The sequence below is a fragment of the Eleutherodactylus coqui genome, chromosome 4 (assembly GCF_035609145.1).
Source record: "Eleutherodactylus coqui strain aEleCoq1 chromosome 4, aEleCoq1.hap1, whole genome shotgun sequence".
In the NCBI taxonomy this organism is placed as follows: domain Eukaryota; kingdom Metazoa; phylum Chordata; class Amphibia; order Anura; family Eleutherodactylidae; genus Eleutherodactylus; species Eleutherodactylus coqui.
Window position 1 is genome coordinate 281,258,712 of NC_089840.1, and position 13,451 is coordinate 281,272,162.

The 13,451-nt window shown below is 47.3% G+C and overlaps 1 protein-coding gene across 1 annotated transcript in view; it reads right to left on the bottom strand.

Moving 5' to 3' along the window:
* LOC136624341 (oocyte zinc finger protein XlCOF7.1-like) overlaps positions 1-4,869 on the bottom strand; it is a 41,454-nt gene extending 36,585 nt beyond the window's left edge. Inside the window, exon 1 of the mRNA XM_066598276.1 lies at positions 4,843-4,869. The gene's annotated coding sequence lies outside the window, so the exon portion shown is untranslated. The remainder of the gene's footprint in view (positions 1-4,842) is intronic.
* Between the last annotated feature and the right edge of the window lie 8,582 nt (positions 4,870-13,451).

The following is a 13,451-nucleotide window of genomic DNA, read 5'->3' on the forward strand; positions in this document are numbered from 1 at the left end:
CTCTGGCAATGGTAAAAAAAATTAATACGGCTCTTGGAAAGTGGCGACACAAAAGCAAACCTTTAAGAAAAAAAATTGTTTTAAATGTACAAAAACAGCAAAACATAAAAAACTGTATAAACTTGGTATCACCAGAATCGTGTGACTCAGAGAATAATGTTATCACACTATTTATTCTGCGCGCTGAACGCCGTAAAAATGAAATCGAAAAAACAAATGGCAGGATTTCTTTTTTTCCCCCCTAATCTCCCTACAATTGTTTTCACAAAAGTTATGCAATACATTATATATACCCAACAATGACACCATCAAAAAGTACAACTTGTCCTGCAAAAAACAAGCCCTCATATGGCCTGGTCAATGGAAAAATGAAAATGTTATGGCTCTTGGAACGAGATTGGAAAATTTGTTGAAATTAAATGATTAGACCATTTTAAAAACCTGCCCTGGTGGGTCTGACAGGGTGGTAAGAAACCCGCCACTCAAGGGGTTAAACAAATATATGAGGTTCCCTCCCCCCCATATATATCTCCATCAATCTTAGCATTGCACCGGAAAAATGGCGGGGCAGACATGCCAAACTTAAAAATATATCACCGAGCTGTAGTGTTAAACCAAATCAAAGAATGGATGAACAAAGACATGTCCATGGGGTGGACAGGAATAGAAAAGAGCTTCATGGCCGGAGCCTCAAGCCAAGCCTTCCTATTTGCCGTGTCTTTGTCCGGGGTATATAACTTACTGGACCTACCACTGCAACTACCGGGAATATCTCCTCCCATGATGGCGTCAATAGAGGCATGGAAAGAACTCACAAAAAAATTGATTCCAAAAGACAGTAAAAAAAAGCCTCCCCTGCCTATCGAAACCTTAAGCTTTTTCTTGCCAGACCTTGCGATAAAAGAATGGTCGAAGAGGGGTATAAAGAAGATAGATGATCTACTGACCGTAGAAGGCCTAAAAACATTCCCAGAACTTAGCTCCAAATACAACTTAGCACAAAAAGAACACTTCACTTACTGTAGAATAAACTCATTTCTACAAAAAACCTCTTTACATAATCTTCAAATCCCCACTACAATTATCAACAAAATCCCCTCTGGGAAAACAGGAGATAAATCAGATAGAAGAAGGTTCTATGATATACTGTCAGACAACATTTCTCCAAAGAAGAAATCCCATATACTAAATTGGGAAAGAGAACTAGGGGAAACAATATCCACAGACTCGTGGGAAAAGGCATATAAAACCTACTTAAAATCCACTAGAGGAATGGGGATTTTAGAAACCCAAACGAAACTCCATCTAAGATGGTATCTCTCTCCTTCGCTATTGACAAATAGATTCAAAATTGGAACGGGCCTATGTTGGAGAGAATGTGGACAAAAAGGCTCCCTGTCCCATATTTTCTGGTTTTGCCCTAAACTAAATAAGTTCTGGAGTGAAGTTCTAGGTGAAATGTCAAACACCTTAAAATGCTTCATTCCTAGAGAAGCCAAACTAATCCGCTCTTAATAGGCCTCGAAAAATTCCCTCCAAACATAAGATTTTTATTGGGACACTCATTTATGACAGCAAAAACTATAATTGCTAAACATTGGAGAGAACAACTCCCTCCAACAGAGGAGGAATTCTTGGGCCGGATGGCAGAGCAATGCTTATCTGAGGGGTGGTTAGCATGTCGAAACAACTCTACGAAAAAATATGAGGAGACCGGGGGAAAATGGAAATCTCAACATTAAAACAAGTTGTATATGGTCATTTGTGGGGGTTCTCTATCGTTTTGGACGCTCAAGAGCTCAACAAGTGGGCAATGGGGCCTGGAATTTATTCCATTGTACCCTGAAATCCAACGGGTGCTCCTTCCATTATAGGCCTAGCCATGTGTCCTTTAAGTAGATTAGGGCCCCAAGGGGTATTATTCTGAACACGGGACAAACAGGGGGATCCATTTTGGGGTGAAAGTCTTCATTCCTATGTGTGCTGTACAAAAAAAAACAGTTTTTAAATTGACACAACTGCCAAAAAAATGAAAATTGTAATTTTTTCGTACTGCTTTGCTTAGATTTATTCAAAAATTATATGGTAAAAATACACAGTACACCCCTAGATAAATTTGTTAAGGGGTCTAGTTTTCAAAATGGGGTCAATTGTGGGGGTTTTCTGTCGTTTGGCCGCTCAAGCGCTCTACAAGTGGGCAATGGGGCCTAAATCACCTTCATGCTAAATTTCTGTTCTGAAAGCCACTGACTACTCCTTTCATTTTGGGCCCCGTTGTGCATCCAGACATAAGATTAGGGCCACAATGGGTATGTCTCTGAACACGGGACAAACAGGGGGATCCATTTTGGGGTGCAAGTCTTCATTCATGTGTGTGCTGTACAAAAAAAGCTGTTTTTAAAATGACAGAATTGACAAAAAAATGAAAATCACATTTTTTTCCTTTTGCTTTGCTTGAATTCATTCAAAAACTGTGGGGTCAAAATAGGCAGCACACCCCTAGATAAATCCGGTAAGGGGTCTAGTTTTCCAAATGGGGTCATTTGTGGGGGTTCTCTTTGGGTTTGGCCGCTCAAGAGCACTACAAATTGCTATGGGGCCTAAAACGCCTTCAAGGAAAATTTATGTTCTGAAAGCCACCGACTGCTCCTTACATTTTGGGCCCCGTTGTGCATCCAGATATAAGATTAGGGCCACAATTAGTATATTTCTGAAGACGGGACAAACAGGGGGATCCATTTTGGGGGGTCAATCCTCATTTTCATGGGCACTATAGGGAAAAAATATGTCTTTAAAATGACATATATGCAAAAATAGAAAATTTTATTTTTTCTCCTCTAAATTGAATTAATTACTGAAAAAAAACTGTGGGGTCAAAATACACACGACCCCCCTAAGTGGATACATTAAGGGGTGTCGTTTTTAAAATGGGGTCATTTGGGGGGGTATCTATCATTGTGACACCTATGAGCCGCTGCAAACTTGGCTTGGTGCAGCAAAACAAAGTGTTCCTCAAAATGCGGAAAAGTAGTGTTAAATTTGTACGTCATGTAAATCAGGGGTCCCCAACCACCGGGCCGCAGACCGGGGCCGGGCCGTTGGGTGTTAAGCGCCGGTCCGCAGCACTGCCGGGAACTTTTGCTCTAAACACAAGGCCCGCGGGCCGAATCCGGCCCGCTGCTTTGTGTTATGTGGCCTGCGACGTGCCGAGCCAGCTGACCACTGAAGCGATTACCAGCGGGGGCACAGCAGCTTCCCGCTGGTTATCGCGCTGATCCCGGCGCACACTGACGTCAGTGTGCAGCCAGGATCCTCTTCCCCGAGTCCCCTGCTAATTAGTTCCGCAGGAAAGGACTCGGGGAGGAAGCGTTCCGGGCTGCACACTGACGTCAGGGCAAGCAGTGAGAGAGCGACAGCAGGGAGGAGGTAAGTATATGGGTTGGGGGGCTGCCTATTACTGGGGGGGGCTGCTTACTACGGGGGGGGGGGCTGCATATTATGGGGTGGGCTGCCTATTACTGGGGGTGGGGGGTGGGGGCTACTTATTACAGAGGAAGGGGCTGCCTATTACTGGGGGGGGCTGGTTATTACTGGGGGATGGGGGCTACTTATTACAGGGGAAGGGGCTGCCTATTACAGGGGAGGGGCTGCCTATTACGCGGGGCTGCCTATTACTGGGAGGGGGGTTGGTTATTACTGGGGGGTTGGGGGCTACTTACTACTGGGGGGGCTGCTTATTACTGGGGGGGGGGGATCTGCTTATTACTGGGGGTGGGGGGCTGCTTATTACAGTGGAAGGGGCTGCTTATTACAGTGGAAGGGGCTGCTTATTACTGGAGGTGCTGCCTATTACTGGGGAGGGGGTACTTATTATAGGGGAAGGGGCTGCCCATTACTGGGGGGGCTACTTATTACAGGGGAAAGGGGCTGACTATTATTGGGGGGGCTGCCTATTACTCGGGGCTGCCTATTACTGGGGGTGGGGGCTACTTACTACTGGGGGGGACCTGCTTATTACGGCGGGGGGGCTGCTAATTACTGAGAGCTGGGGGCTTTCTATTACTGAGGGGTGGTGGCTGTCTATTACTGGGGGTGGGGGGGGGATAATTTATATGCTGCCCTATGTGTGTGCTGCCAAGACATTCTAAATGTCATAATTAAATAAGAATGCACTAAACTCCAACTCCCTTCATAACCCCGCCCCATATAACCAAAGCCCCGCCCATGACCCGCCCAACCCTGCCATGCCTTGTAAAAATGGTCTTGCTTGAAGCTGCTAGGTGGTGCCAAAAAAGGTTGGGGACCACTGATCTAAATGACAGGAATGTTACATGTGAGGGGAGGAGATCCATTCACTTATTAACCCCCGAACAGCCGCAGTACAGGAATGTTACATGTGAGGGGAGGAGATCCATTCACTTATTAACCCCCGAACAGCCGCATTACAGGAATGTAACATGTGAGGGGAGGAGATCCATTCACTTATTAACCCCCAAACAGCCGCATTACAATAGAAGAACATGGCAAGAAAATGTCACTTTATGTTGCAGGTTATGAATTCACGTCTTATGGAAATAAAGTTGGCGCAGAACCCGTTGACTTCCTTATTAACTCCTTAATGACCAAGAGCATTCTGGCAGATAAATCTGCAGCAAACAGCCTCAAAGTAAATAATAATATAATAATAATAATAATAATAATAATAATAATAATAATCTTTATTTGTATAGCGCCAACTTATTCCGCAGTGTCCCCATCACCCATAGCAACCAATCACAGCTCTATGATTGGTTGCTATGGGCTTCCATAAATCTGCCCCCCAGTGCTGGAGACCCCACATACCTCCAGCTGCAGCCGGACAGAAGCCATGGGGTTGTTCTGTGCTTACAGGACCTGTGATGATGTCACCGTCATGTAATCAGTGTGTGGGAGGAGACAAGGGGTCACATGACCAGTTCTCATCACTTAGTGGATGAAGGACTCTGCTGTGTGATCTGCAGTTTATGTGTCCCATCAGGATGTATTCAGAGAGTGGATGTAGCGGAGGCGAGCGAGTGCGAGACGGAGGAGCGGAGCCGAGCGTGTGTGTGCGAGACGGAGGAGCGGAGCCGAGCGTGTGTGTGCGAGACGGAGGAGCGGAGCCGAGCGTGTGTGTGCGAGACGGAGGAGCGGAGCCGAGCGTGTGTATGCGAGACGGGGAAGCGGAGCCGAGCGTTTGTGTGCGAGACGAAGTAGCGGAGCTGTGTGCGCGAGAAGGAGGAGCAGAGCCGAGCGTGTGCGAGATGAAGGAGCGGAGCTGAGCGCGTGCGAGACGGAGGAGTGAAACCGAGCGCGTGTGAGATGGAGGAGCGGAGCCGAGTTTGTGTATTGTGTGCTTAGTATGGATGCTGGGAACCATATATTTGTGCACAAAGACGACGCTGCGCTGATCGGGGATTGGGGGAGTACAATATATATTTTACATCAAACCCTCAGTGCGGCGTTATTACCATCCGCACCCAGCAGGTTGCCGAGATCTCACAGTCCTCCCTGTCCCACATCTTCCTCCTCTCATGCCGTAATCTGAACACTACTCCACCTCCCTCAGACGCGCCCTGGATGAAGCGGCACCCCCCGTGCCCCGAGCCGTCCACCGCAGATCATGACTATCTTGGCTCACACACCAAGCGCGCTTCATCTGGCGATGCTCTAGGTGTGCTGAACGACTGTGGCGCAAACCCAAACAGCCAGCAGACTTCACCCACTACAAATATATGCTCAAAACCTACGACCTCGCCCTCCACCACGCCAAACAAGTTTATTTCACCTCCCTCGTCTCTTCACTATCACACAACCCCAAATGACTCCTCAACACCTTCCTCTACCTCCTCAGCCCCCAAGAACAGGCTCCCATGATGGATCTCGGTGCTGGAGAGCTAGTTGACCACTTCAAAAAAAAAATCTAATACATCCAAAAAGAAATCCCCAAACACTAAACGGCTACCGCTGATCCCGGTTGCTTCAGCACGGCGTCCATCACTTACTATTTATACTAGAGCCAATGACAGAGAAGAAGTCTCCAGACTGCTCTCCGCTGCTCGCCCCACCTCCTGCTCTAGCGACCCTCTTCCCTCACACCATCTGCAGTCCCTTTCCCCGGCTGTCATTACCCACCTCACCTCCATCTTCTACCTCTCCCTGACCTCTGGTATTTTCCCCGCCTCATTTAAATACTCCATCATATCCCCTCTGCTAAGGAAACTGACCCTTGACCCGACCAATGCTGCCAACTGCCAACTCATATCGAACCTCCCCTTCATCTCTCTGAGAACTCGACTCCTTCCAGTCCAGCTTCTACCCCATACATTCGACCGAAACCCCCTCACAAAAGTATCTGCCCTCACACAATGACCTGATGATGGCCAAATCGAGGGGCGACTACTCTCTACTAATGCTCCTTGATCTCTCTGCTGCATTAGACACTGTCGACCATGACCTCCTCCTTGCTATGCTTTGCTCCATCGGTCTAAAGGACACTGCTCTCTCCTGGTTCTCCTCCTACCTCTCTGACCACTCTTTCAGTGTTTCCTGCACTGGCTCTATCTCCTCTCCGTTCCTCTCCATTTTGTGCCAAGAGGGTACTCGCCTGCAGATCGCCAACGTCAACATCAGGGAAATGGTGCACCACATGTGTAGATAGACTCCAGGAGACTTAAACTTTCTTTAAAATCTGGTGCCTGCCAGTTTTATTTCACAGCATTCCAAACATGTAAAGCATAAGGAGAGTCCATAATTTTAGGGGTCACAAAGCCACTGGGCCGCCATCGCTAACCCCACCGGGCGTCTACAGGGCATCCTCCTCTTTCAGACTAGCCACGGTTCCCAAACAGATCCCCTCCCCCCGAGGATCTCGCTAGTCCAACTTGGACCTCCGGCTAGCAGCCCTTCAGCTCCACTGAGCTAGTACTCGCTCCTCTTTGAGTCTGGCAGGAATTGTTTTTTATGTTTTGCTAGTTGCCACACCCAAAAGGTGTTAACCCTCTCAGTACCGGTATGTCTATGTCTAGCCCTCCTGCTTGCATGACATCGGGAAGTTACATTTCTTAGGGGGGCACTTACTGTTGCAATTAGTATTGAATAATCGAGTTGTGACCCCTTTACCTTTCCTATTTAGGACCTAAAGAATGCTCCTGACAAATTTCATGTTTGTACGACATCAGGAAGTTAGAGAATTAGATTACACACATTACACAAGAGTGCAAGTACTTTTGCACTTAGCATTGAATAATCAAGTTGTGACCCCTTTACTTTTCCTATTTAAGATGTAAAGAATGCTCTTGAGAAATTTCACGCTTGTACGACACCTGGAAGTTAGAGAGTATAGAGATATATATGATAAATCAAAATAGCTCTGTAATAACCAATTGCTTATATGTAACAACCTTTGGAATTTTTTTTTGTATAACTGTTTTAATTAAATTCTTTGTATTTTTTAAAGGCACTGTCCCACTTCTAGCAGTTTGTTTTTTTGCAGGAAGCAGATAGCTCTCTGCATTGCACAGTGGTCGAAGTTGGTACTGCCGACTGAGTCATACTGAAGTGAATGACACTGAGCCTGCAAACCAATCTAGACCACTGCACAATGTACAGAGCTGTCTGCTTATTGCAGCTAAACAACTAGAAGTGGGAAAACCTATTTAATGTCTATGCTAAAGATAAAATAATGTTTTTGGCTAGAAGGTTTTCTGATGAGGTGCGGATTGAAGACCAACTTATTCTGGTTCAGGGGAGACATATCAGCTCATTGCCCGCACCAGCTGGTTTTCGACCTTGAAGTTGAGGGTTGTCGCCCTATGTGAAGACTAAGTCCCCTATGGCTGTCACAGAAGGAGGTGCATGAGTATGTCGAGCAGGAGGCTGGGATGTACTGGGGGGTCAATGAGGGGACGGCCTCAGAGTTTGTGGTATAGACCCGCCCAAGCCTGCCATGCCTTGTAAAAATGGTCTTGCTTGAAGCTGCTCCGTGGTGCCAAAACAGGTTGGGGACCACTGATCTAAATGACAGGAATGTTACATGTGAGGGGAGGAGATCCATTCACTTATTAACCCCCGAACAGCCGCATTACAGGAATGTTACATGTGAGGGGAGGAGATCCATTCACTTATTAACCCCAGAACAGCCGCATTACAGGAATGTTACATGTGAGGGGAGGAGATCCATTCACTTATTAACCCCCGAACAGCCGCAGTACAGGAATGTTACATGTGAGGGGAGGAGGTCCATTCACTTAATAAACCCCGAACAGCCGCATTACAGGAATGTTACATGTGAGGGGAGGAGATCCATTCACTTATTAACCCCTGAACAGCCGCAGTACAGGAATGTTACATGTGAGAGGAGGAGATCCATTCACTTATTAACCCCCGAACAGCCGCAGTACAGGAATGTTACATGTGAGGGGAGGAGATCCATTCACTTATTAACCCCCGAACAGCCGCATTACAGGAATGTTACATGTGAGGGGAGGAGATCCATTCACTTATTAACCCCCAAACAGCCGCATTACAGGAACGTTACATGTGAGGGGAGGAGATCCATTCACTTATTAACCCCAAACAGCCGCATTACAGGAATGTTACATGTGAGGGGAGGAGATCCATTCACTTATTAACCCCAAACAGCCGCATTACAGGAATGTTACATGTGAGGGGAGGAGATCCATTCACTTATTAACCCCAAACAGCCACATTACAGGAATGTTACATGTGAGGGGAGGAGATCCATTCACTTATTAACCCTCGAACAGCCGCATTACAGGAATGTTACATGTGAGGGGAGGAGATCCATTAACTTATTAACCCCAAACAGCCGCATTACAGGAATGTTACATGTGAGGGGAGGAGCTACATTCACTTATTAACCCCCGAAAAGCCGCATTACAATAGAAGAACATGGCAAGAATATGTCACTTTATGTTGCAGGTTATGAATTCACGTCTTATGGAAATAAAGTTGGCGCAGAACTCGGTGAGTTCCTTATTAACCCCTTAATGACCAAGAGCATTCTGGCAGATAAAGCTGCAGCAAACAGCCTCAAAATAAATCTGTCCCCGTCGTCCATAGCAACCAATCACAGCTCTATGATTGGTTGCTATGGGCTTCCATAAATCTGCCCCCCAGTGCTGGTGACCCCACATACCTCCACCTGCAGCCGGACAGGAGCCGTGGGGTTGTTCTGTGCTTACAGGACCTGTGATGATGTCACCATCATGTGATCAGTGTGTGGGAGGAGATGGGGTCACATGACCAGGTCTCTCGGCTCAGTGTATGCAGGACTCTGCTGTGTGACCTGCAGTTTATGTGTCCCATCAGGATGTATTCAGAGAGTGGATGGAGTGGAGGCGAGCGAGTACGAGACGGAGGAGCGGAGCCGAGTGTGTGTGAGACGGAGGAGCGGAGCCGAGCGTGTGTGAGACGGAGGAGCGGAGCCGAGCGTGTGTGAGATGGAGGAGTGGAGCCGAGCGTGTGTATTGTGTGCTTAGTATGGATGCTGGGAACCATATATTTGTGCACAAAGCAGACGCTGCGCTGATCGGGGATTGGGGGAGTACAATATATATTTTACATCAAACCCTCAGTGCGGCGTTATTACCATCCGCACCCAGCAGTTTGCCGAGATCTCACAGTCCTCCCTGTCCCACATCTTCCTCCTCTCATGCCGTAATCTGAACACTACTCCACCTCCCTCAGACGCGCCCTGGATGAAGCGGCACCCCCCGTGCCCCGAGCCGTCCACCGCAGATCATGACTATCTTGGCTCACACACCAAGCGCGCTTCATCTGGCGATGCTCTAGGTGTGCTGAACGACTGTGGCGCAAACCCAAACAGCCAGCAGACTTCACCCACTACAAATTTATGCTCAAAACCTACGACCTCGCCCTCCACCACGCCAAACAAGTTTATTTCACCTGCCTCGTCTCCTCACTATCACACAACCCCAAATGACTCCTCAACACCTTCCTTTCCCTCCTCAGCCCCCAAGAACAGGCTCCCATGATGGATCTCGGTGCTGGAGAGCTAGTCGACCACTTCAAAGAAAAAATCTAATGCATCCAAAAAGAAATCCCCAAACACTAAACGGCCACCGCTGATCCCGGCTGCTTCAGCACGGCATCCATCACTTACTATTTATACTAGAACCAATGACAGAGAAGAAGTCTCCAGACTGCTCTCCGCTGCTCGCCCCACCTCCTGCTCTAGCGACCCTCTTCCCTCACACCATCTGCAGTCCCTTTCCCCGGCTGTCATTACCCACCTCACCTCCATCTTCTACCTCTCCCTGACCTCTGGTATTTTCCCCACCTCAATTAAACACTCCATCATATACCCTCTGCTAAGGAAACTGACCCTTGACCCGACCAATGCTGCCAACTGCCGACTCATATCGAACCTCCCCTTCATCTCTCTGAGAACTCGACTCCCTCCAGTCCAGCTTCTACCCCATACATTCGACCGAAACCCCCTCACAAAAGTATCTGCCCTCACACACTGACCTGATGATGGCCAAATCAAGGGGCGACTACTCCCTACTAATGCTCCTTGATCTCTCTGCTCCATTAGACACTGTCGACCATGACCTCCTCCTTGCTATGCTTCGCTCCATCGGTCTAAAGGACACTGCTCTCTCCTGGTTCTCCTCCTACCTCTCTGACCACTCTTTCAGTGTTTCCTGCACTGTCTCTATCTCCTCTCCGTTCCCCTCCATTTTCTGCCAGCTCCCCCTCTACCATATGTGGCAAGAGGGTACTCGCCTGCAGATCGCCAACCTCAACATCAGGGAAATGGTGCACCACATGTGTAGATAGACTCCAGGAGACTTAAACTTTCTTTAAAATCCGGTGCCTGCCAGTTTTATTTCACAGCATTCCAAACATGTAAAGCATAAGGAGAGACCATAATTTTAGGTGTCACAAAGCCACTGGGCCACCATCGCTAACCCCACCGGGTGTTTAGTTGCCACACCCAAAGGGTGTTAACCCTCTCAGTACCAGTATGTCTATGTCTAGCCCTCATGATTGCATGACATCGGGAACTTACATTTCTTAGGGGGGCACTTACTTTTGCAATTAGTATTGAATAATCGAGTTGTGACCCCTTTACCTTTCCTATTTAGGACCTAAAGAATGCTCCTGCCAAATTTCATGTTTGTACGACATCAGGAAGTTAGAGAATTAGATTAAGTACATTACACAAGAGTGCAAATCCTTTTGCACTTAGCATTGAATAATCAAGTTGTTACCCCTTTACTTTTCCTATTAAGATGTAAAGAATGCTCTTGAGAAATTTAACGCTTGTACGACACCTGGAAGTTAGAGAGTAGAGAGATATAGATATATATGATAATCGAAATAGCTCTGTAATAACCAATTGCTTATATGTAACAACCTTTGGAATATTTTTTTGTATAACTGTTTTAATTAAATTCTTTGTATTTTTTAAAGGCACTGTCCCACTTCTAGCAAATTGTTTTTTGCAGGAAGCAGATAGCTCTCTGCATTGCACAGTGGGCAAAGTTGGTACTGCCGACTGAGTCATACTGAAGTGAATGATACTGAGCCTGCAAACCAATCTAGACCACTGCACAATGTACAGAGCTGTCTGCTTCTTGCAGCTAAACAACTAGGATTGGGAAAACCCATTTAATGTCTATGCTAAAGATAAAATAGAACGCCTTTAAGGCTGTTACCAGGGGGTCTTTTTGCCTCCTCCATAGTTGAACATAGAAGGTCTCTGCGGGCCACCCGATTAGACTTGGAGCGCCGCCTTGACTCAGCAGAGGCCACACATGTAGCATATCCTTCCCCGGAACCTTCCTTAGGTCTCAGTGACCTGCGACGGGAATATAAACTGCTGCTCATTTAATATACAAACAGAAACTTCTTTATTCCAGTCACCAGGTTTTTCATTAGGGAGATAAAAACGGTCACTTGCTGGCCAACTTGGCCAGAGAGGATCAGTCACTACCACCAATTACAGTGGTGTGGGATAACGCGGGTGCCCTAATACATGACCATAAACTAGTTAACCAAGCGTTTGCCCAATTCTATAGAGACCTATAAACTAAGCAGCTCTGATGAACAACTGCTAGCTTATCTCGACGCTATCCCCTTCCGTACGCTGAGCAGTAATAGTGCAACCTACCTGGATGGAGCCCTGAGTATAAAGGAAATAAGGGAAGCCATTAAGTCGCTCCCCAACAGGAAATCACCAGGTGTAGACGGGCTTCCCGGGGAGTGGTATGAAAAGAATGTGGAGCTTTTGACCCCTCGACTCCTAACACTGTACAACTCTATCCTGCGAGAAGGGGCTCTTTTGGATACCATGCGCAATGCCCTAATAGTCATGAACCCTAAAACTGGAAAAGACCGACTGCGGCTCTCACCACCCCATTTCACTCCTTAATAACATTAAAATCCTTGCAAAAATACAGGCGACTATAGATGAGCGAGTATACTCGCTGAAGGCAATTGCTCGAGCGAGCATTGCCTTTAGCGAGTATCTCCCCCGCTTGAGACTGCAGGCTCGGGTGCCGGCAGCGGGCACGGAGCTGCGGGGGAGAGCGGGGCGGAACGGAGGGGAGATCTCTCTCTCCCTCTCTCCCCCCCCCCCCCCCCCGCTCCCTCCTGCTGACTGCCGCTACTCACCGCTCCCCCGCGCCGCCACCCGAATCTGCAGTCTCGAGCGGGGGAGATAATCGCTAAAGGCAATGCTCACTCGAGCAATTGCCTTTAGCAAGTATACTCGCTCATCTCTACTGGCGACACATAAACTCAGTTGTTGGGGAGATCATACATGCTGACCAGTCTGGTTTCATGCCTGGCAAAAGCACAGACTTGAACTTAAGGCGACTTTTCAACCATCTGACATATAAGCACACCAACTGTGGGAAGCGCACCTTGGTAGTTATAGACCAGGCAAAGGCCTTTGATTCAGTAGAGTGGAAGTACCTGTGGGTAGTGATGCCGTGGTATGGATTCGTGCCAACCTTTATTAGGTTGTGATCCTGTATTTATGTTTAATATCTTTTTATTAAAGCTTTTATCAAATTTTTACAGTAATGACAAAACAAATATAACAAGTAGCTAATCTCGCAGGACTGCTGCATTAATATAAGGGCTATAACAATGATAAATCACACTAAAATGTAACCGGACTCGTAGTTGCTCGGTGCTCAACTGACACCCCTTTGGTATTCGTACTTTGGCTGTGAGTCCTTCGGTTACTGGACCCATGGTTACACGTAGTCCAGGTGAACTGGAGGGTGATAGAATGGAAAACAACGTCCAGTTTTTAAGTTGCAACGGGGACAAATAAAAAAGAGAAGAAGCACATAAAAAAGGACACAAGAAAACCTAGAGTACACGCAGATAGAGGGGGAGGGGAAAAAAGAGGAGGAAGGAGGGCGAGGTAC